Raw genomic sequence first — 7675 nt, forward strand, 5'->3', positions numbered from 1 at the left:
TTCGAAGTTTTTGGCGAATCAAAATTGGAACCTGAAGGCAACCAAGTCGGCGATCGAAGCACATAGAAACCCAAGAGGCCTACGTGAATGAATTGTGCGACCAAAGGATACTGGTGTACCGTCCCAATGAAGAGATGGTAGCTGACACACTTACCAAACCTTGATAATTTCTTAGAAAGTTTGATGTACATTTACCCAAGATCACAATCAGGATTTTTGACAAAGTTCTCTGTAGGGATATTTCAAGACCCAAAAAAGTAAAAAATCTCACTAAAAGACTTACTTTCAACACTGAACTAAAGCTTTTTCTCAACGTCTTATACAAATCTATCAGACTCTAATTGCAACAATCAGATGAATTTGTGGTTTTTCCTAGATATAAGCACGTTACTTTGTTAGCACCGACATATTGTTACGAAAATCCACCACAATCACCTTAAGAAATATGCCGAATAAGTTTACACAATATTATCTTGAGATACCTAGAGGTAGGGTGAATTGATCGTTTATACGAACAATGAAAACGAAATTTTACCAAATTATTAAAATGATAACTAAATCAATAGAACAATACATAAAACTACTGCGAAAGGTTTCCAAAAACAAAAAGTTATGTTACTCACTCAGTTTGAGTTCACTAAATTTGAATCAAATCTACTGATAGAGTATGGGCCCATAACTAGTTGAAATCGAATTAAAAATCATTTCAAAAGAATCTTCCATCACAATTTTACTGTTTAACATTCCAGTGTTTCTCTAAATTACCTTTAATTAAAAATATTTTCTCATTCGATTCCAGGTGTGAATAGTCCCCAAACTGAAGCGCATAGTTCAAGAAAAAAATCCGTACCATAATTCGTAAACACATAACGGAGCAGCCAGCAGTCGTACAGCCAACGGGTCTGTATGCGATTGAAACACTTTTTAAAAAGTGCACCACTATTACCGCACAGTTGACACAATGACGTTACCATTTCATCTCAGCGATTAAAATTTTAATTCCTTACATTACACAACTGTGAAACAGACGAACCGCATGTAATAGTCGCAGCAACCGTGTGGAAGTACAGAATAAAAAAAAACAAAACTCGTAACCATAGTAATAGTCGACAGTCCTTGACAACCGAAAATTAAATAGAAAAACAGAAACTGACAGAAATTCGCCCGATGAATCTAAGCAAATGCATCACAAATCAAACTTTATCTGGAACCAGAAACGAACAGATCGCGACTCCTGCGTGACCCTAGGGGACATGTTTAAAACCTTCAAATCAAATAGAATGTGTATACCGATGGAAGCAACATCCAAACCGCAAACAAACAAAACAGAAAACGTAAAACAAAGGATCTAAAACTAAGTGTTCAATAAATGTTAATTCAAGCTGTTAACGAATTCTCCTTAAATAACAAAAAAAAAACAAGAGCAAACACAAATAACTCTTTTTTCTCGTGTAAGAATCATCTAATTTAATTTAAACCTACTTTTTTTCGGAACATTAGTGCAATATTTAAGGCAAACATTACCACCAATCCAACCAACCTGCAGCGATCCATGTCATCTCATGTCGGAATCATCTCACCCCATATGCGCACCCAAAGAACAAACGCAAACAAAAAAAAAATGTATCGGAATCCAATCCAAGCGAGTTTTACGCACCCCCTTTTTACTCAATTACTGTTCCTCCTTGTCCTACACTTACAATAGATCACTTCCACCGGCAGGCGACAGCACCACCACACCTGTGCGCTTCACGCATTAAGTAAGTCACTGAAATAATACAATATTGCCGTTATTGAGAGAGAAAACTACAGAAATATCTAAACCAAACTAGCGACAGTCGAAACATCCAATCAGAAGTTGTTGAATCAGCTCTTACTTGTTGAAGATAAAAATCAGAAATATATAAACCATTCATGCAACATGAGAAAAAAAACAATACAACTGTATACTGAATGTTACCAATTTACAAATAACACACACACAGAGAGAAACACAACGCGTCAGTCGATACCTAAACGTAAACGGAAGAAACAAAAATCACCGCAGCAGAAACTTATGGATTATCATCAAAGAAAATAAAAGTGTCTAAAACCGAACAATGATTGAATGGGTGTAGTGTGCTGGAAATAACGATAAGTGTTCGAGAAGTAGGCGAGAAAGGTGTCCGCATAAACACACATCCATACAGAAAGATCGTTACCACATCACAGAACATTTAAAGTGCTTTTTAAAACCGAGTTAAATGAGTGTAGAATTTTAAAATAGCTAAGGAATGGGAATATTAGGAGGAGAAACAAAAAAAATAACGTGATTGGTCAGAATTTAGGGGGTGAAATCTATGCGCGATAAACGTAATGGATTCAATTGAGTGATTTGCATCAGTGTACGACGACAGTGGCGTCAGTGGACAAAATAGGAATGATTACGTTGGTGTCTCTGCTAAATTCTTCCCTCGCTATGCACCTTTCACTGTCATAAACTTCTACTACTACTACTTCTCGTGGATGTTGTCCTGGCTACTGTACTAAAACTGCTCTCTAGTACTTCCTTCAGATCCCGATCAAAAAGAAAAAGTTTCGTGATGTTGAAAGTATTCTAACGTTTTGAAATGTCTTCAAGCTGGGTGATCGATCCAGACTGTAATGTCCCTTAGAAGATATGTTAGTCAAAATTACCATATTTTCTTGAATATGCCGAGCGATAGAGACTAACAAATCAATTAGATACGTGAATTTTGTGTTGGAATCATTACGGTGTAACTTCAATGATAAAATTCTACACTGTTACTTCATAAGGGCCCAACTGACATGAGCGACTTATCTTCATCGATTCTCTTTTTCGCTAATAGCTTCGATAAATTAGATAAATCTATAATAATTCTAGTTAATGAAGCAAGATATAGTGATTCTTCATTCTACAGCACGAAAATATGTTACGAAAAGGGAATCAGTTCACTGCAATAAGGCAAAGAGAGCAACGAGAAATCTATTAATGCAGATGAGCTCTTATGAAAAAACAATGCTGAATTGTCTTCGCCGATTTTATCTTTCGCTAATACGTTTTTGACTTTCATTCTTGTTTCAGTAGAAAGTTCTCAAAACCTAACAAAAGTCTACTGAATTTTGCGTAACATTCCGAAGAGAAAAACGATGAAGAGAAATCAGTCTGTAAAGTTACGCCTATATGATACCAAATGCAAGAATTGTACTGCAGCGTTGTTCCGTTTTGTAGCCTCAATACAACAAAAAACTAAAATCGACTTGGACGGTTGATAATAATTCAGTTTCATGACTTGTAGCATGGCTCAGAAGCTGGCACGTTTTTCAATAGAAAAAAAAGTCGAACGAGATTTGAATTTTTCATTCCATGATATTCAAATGAACTACTTTCTTTTGGAAAACGGGGTCGTTTATGACGACTTGAACGTGATAAAGGCTTAACTGACATAATCGATTTCTCTTCATCGATCCTCTCTTTCACCAATAACTTCGCTAAATTAAAGAAATCCATCACATTTCTTGTTTATGCAAGATAAAGTGATTCTAAACCATACGGTACAAAAACAAGTTACGCAAAGTGAATCAGTTTTCTGTAATAATACGAAGAGAGCAAAGAAGATGAGAAATTGATCATTGCAGATAAGTCCTTATGAAAAACAAATATCGATTTTAGCTATCTGACGCTTTTCACTGCTTTTCGAACATCGTTCTAGAGTCACAGTGTCAATTGACAGTTTATCGATGAAATTTGATAGCTTTCGTTTCAATCAACACAAGATAAACGGCAAATTGTAGTAGAACATGGATTATGACGGCTGAAGCGATCTCAAAATGCAGGCAGGATAGCTCAATGTTTCGGAAGCTTCCAATCAAGATTTCAAAGCAGATGGATATTCATTATATTCACAGTTAATACAGTTCATTTATTTTGCTTAAAAAAGATCCGATGTCTGGTTTGCATCGTTTGATAGTTAAACGATAAGATAAATTATCGATGTAACCCAGCTTGTTAAAACGGCTAATGGCTGCCGTCAAATCGCACGATCCCTACCTGAAAGCGAACCTGCTTGCATAATCGTGCGATTTAACGTTTGGCTTGGCCTTTTCATGTGACAGGTCCGTCTATGCATTTGTTCACGTTGGTGTAGGACCGGCGCAAATACAGGACTGTCTTCTCCTTAGAAGAACTACTGTCCAAGTGCTTCAAAATCAGCAGTTTCATGAAAGGCCTATTGAACGGACCCAAGTCAAACGTCATATCCTTTGATCCCTAGCAGAAAGCGAGGCTATTTGCGGCAGTCATTGATGCACGTAAAAGCTGGATTGATTATTAGTTGACGATACAATAAGCCAGGCCTTAGCTCAGTCCATCCCTATCATATTCCAAAGTTAATCTCTATGCAGCCGTTATTGCTTGTAAATGCTCAATATTCGGTTCGTCTACACTGAAACAAATCATCCTCATCAAAGTGAATGAAAGTTCTAATAATTTCTTAGAAATTCCTCCTCTCTGATCACCGCCAATTTGAGTATCCACAATCATCCTTCGATCAGTGGAAACGCCCTCGCTCCAAATTCTTTTCGAACCACTTCATCAACCACGTTTTCGGAAACCGTCCGGCAAAACTTCAGTTCAGTGCAACACCTACCACCCCGACGAAGTGAGTGTGAGCCTACGAACCCCAAAGAACTCTGCTGTAAAACCGTGCTAGTCGATAAGTGAAGAAATTCGCGAGTGTCCCCCGTTCCCCGTTGAACACCAACCCGTTCGATCGATCATTTCCGGAAGTTGTTGGTCCTCCAAATCGGTTGAGCTCGACGGACGGTGCTTCTGAACCGCCCCGGTCAAAGTGGTCCGATTTCGAAGATCGTCCACGTCCAGCTTTGATCGATCGAACCTTCACCCCCCGCCCTTTAGCGTAAGATTGCACTGAATGGCCGAGCGAAGACGGTAGTCGGAAGTGGGGGATTTGTGGCTTCGGGAGTTTGGCGAGGTGCCTCAAACGACGATGAGGTGATCCGGATTTGGAACAGATTGTTTGATGATCATGGAGAGGATAAAGGTAGGGTTGCTTCGTCGATCATCGATCCAAATTTGTTACGAAAAATGCTAGAAAAACGCGAATCAAAATGGCTATGATTCACCAAGCAGGCGTGGTTTCTGTGATGAAGTTCAGAGCTCCTTACAGAGCAAGTCATGGCATAGAAACGATCAAAATGTACGAAAAAGTAACGAACAAACGTGTGACTGATGTCGTTTGACAGTTGATCGATCTTATCATCGATCAATGTCAACCAACACAAGACAGACGTAGAATCGCGCGCGCAAAATGATAGATATCGATTGATTTCGATCGTCTGACACTTAAACGATAAGATTTGATCGTTTTTATGTCCAACCTTTCTGTTTCAAGTAGAAAATGGCTTGCCTTGGTGGCCACTAGAGTGGGGCTAGCGAATTACTGCACCTACTGTGATTATAGGATGGAAAACCAAACAAAAATGTTATCGAATGTGTTCTATGCAAAATACAAACTACAAATGTAAAAAAAATGTATGAAAAATATGCAATTCTCTATCAGATGGTATGTTTCATCGATGTCAACGAGAATGGTTCAAACTCTTCAATTTAGTCCCTCGTCGTCTCGAATTGTTGATGATGAAAAAGGAAAAGTATTATGAAACTAGTTTTATTTAATGTTTAGTGACACAATCGTAGGATTCAGAACCATGGTAGAGCATTCAGACGTACCAGCGAACGAAATCGCAGTTAGATCCGTGTAAATAGCTTAGAGAAGAGAGCGAGAAGGGAATTTAGAAGCAAGCAGCTGACAGCTGGTTAGAGTAAAAGGATTTCCAGCAGCTCAGATCGATAGGGAAGCAAGAGTAACAACACAAAGAGGATATATTTTTTGACGTCACTTTTATTCTTAGTAGAAAGGTGTGCTGTATTAGGATGTACGTGTGGTACGGGAGAACAATGGAAGCTAGAGCTACCTTTCCGCGTGTCTTCACACACACAAGTCCATCGAAGTAGCCAGGTCGTCACACGTACCTTCTAGAATACACACGCAAACACATACGGACCCCGCGTTCAAAGAAGGACCGAGCCTAGTCGAGTAATTCTTTCGTAGAAAAAAAAGAAGTGTTTGTAGCAAACAAACTAAAAAAAGAATGCCTTTTTCAAAAGTACAAATAACTCACACACACTCTTACGAACACATACACACACAAACGCACGTTTGAAACACACCAACACGAGCACACACGGAAAACACTCGCTAAAAACACACAGAGAGAAGATTTATTTAGGAAACAAACAAAAAATAACCATCATTGCTGACTCCAAGAGTATCTATTTATGTGTAGTAAAGCAGTGCAAATGCGTCGAAGAAGCATCGATGCCAGTGTAAATATCTCTTTAGTAGCAACGGAGGAATAGACGGAAGAAAGGCAAACGAGAATAACGTCATAAGCGCTTTTGTGACATAAGTCAAAAACGTCAACGAAAGGTCGATGATCGAAGCGAACAAAGATGGGGAAAATTCTGACCAATCGCGTGAAAGGAAGAAAGTTGTTTTGGGCGAACCATTTGTGGCACCTTGTTCAGCCGGAGTTTTAGAGAAGAATCTAAGTGAATATAAAAGTAAATATTATTTACAATACAATAAGTGTGATTTTGAGGTGGAAATGATAAATTGCGTTAGTTAGAATCATGTACGTTGGGTTATGAATAACTTCAAGAGGGCTAACATGGCATCCTGTGGACCATCTAACAATTGCTTTTGACCACCACAAGCAAGTTCTCTTTCTGGAAGGTATCAAACGATCTGACATGTAACTTGTTTGACAGCTGAACGATAAGTTTGATTTTGTCGCCAAACGTTAGATCGTTTATACCCTACCAGAAAGCGAGTTTTATTTTGATTGCCATTGGCACTTGCAGAATGTTGTATGGTAGGAAGACTTCCCTTTCTTCATATTTAAAAAGCATTTCGTATAACAACACTTTGTTCAGTTGCACAGTTTTTACACAAACTGCAAATGATTTTGCATTACAATTTGTTCGATTTCAACTAAATCGAAAGTCGATGTCGATTGATTTGCACTCAGAGATTGAAGGATGCCTGGTTCTTGTGCTTTGAACAATTATTAGTCAAAAAATCTGAAAATAGTGAAAATTTTCATACAAAATTATTCAAATTATGAAACAATTTCTAATCTTTAAACAACACTCATACTGATTATTGATCTAACCGTTCATTTTCACTCGTAATATTATGGATACATTGAAATTGTATCGCGTGTGATAAGTTAGCCCCTTCTTACAGTTGCTAACAGTGCTTTCTGAAACATTTTTCTTCTGATATCTGGCTTGTATCGTTTCATTGATTATCGATAGAATTGATGAACGATCTTATCGTTTAAGCATCATCGCATCAAACCAGACGTCAAAATTTTTGTTCGCGACAAGTTAGCCGTTTCTTTCAGCTGTTGATAGTTTTCCCAAACATATTTTCAAATATTTGCTGTAATAACACTTCTTTTGGTTGTACAGTTTTTACACAAATTGCGAATACTAAATTATTGCAGTACATTTTGAACGTATTCAAAATAAATCGAACGTCGATTTGTATTTATTCTCACTTAGAATTTAAATAATTCCTCGTTCTTG

At 37.8% G+C, this 7675-nt stretch overlaps 1 protein-coding gene across 8 annotated transcripts in view; it reads left to right on the forward strand.

The window, feature by feature from the left end:
• LOC5573425 (nuclear hormone receptor FTZ-F1) overlaps window positions 1-6525 on the forward strand; it is a 628100-nt gene extending 621575 nt beyond the window's left edge. For all 8 annotated transcript variants that reach the window (XM_021842123.1, XM_021842121.1, XM_021842125.1 and 5 more), the window contains one exon: window positions 800-6525. The gene's annotated coding sequence lies outside the window, so the exon portion shown is untranslated. The remainder of the gene's footprint in view (window positions 1-799) is intronic.
• Window positions 6526-7675: the final 1150 nt, after the last annotated feature.

Source organism: Aedes aegypti, chromosome 2, assembly GCF_002204515.2.
Source record: "Aedes aegypti strain LVP_AGWG chromosome 2, AaegL5.0 Primary Assembly, whole genome shotgun sequence".
Taxonomy (NCBI): domain Eukaryota; kingdom Metazoa; phylum Arthropoda; class Insecta; order Diptera; family Culicidae; genus Aedes; species Aedes aegypti.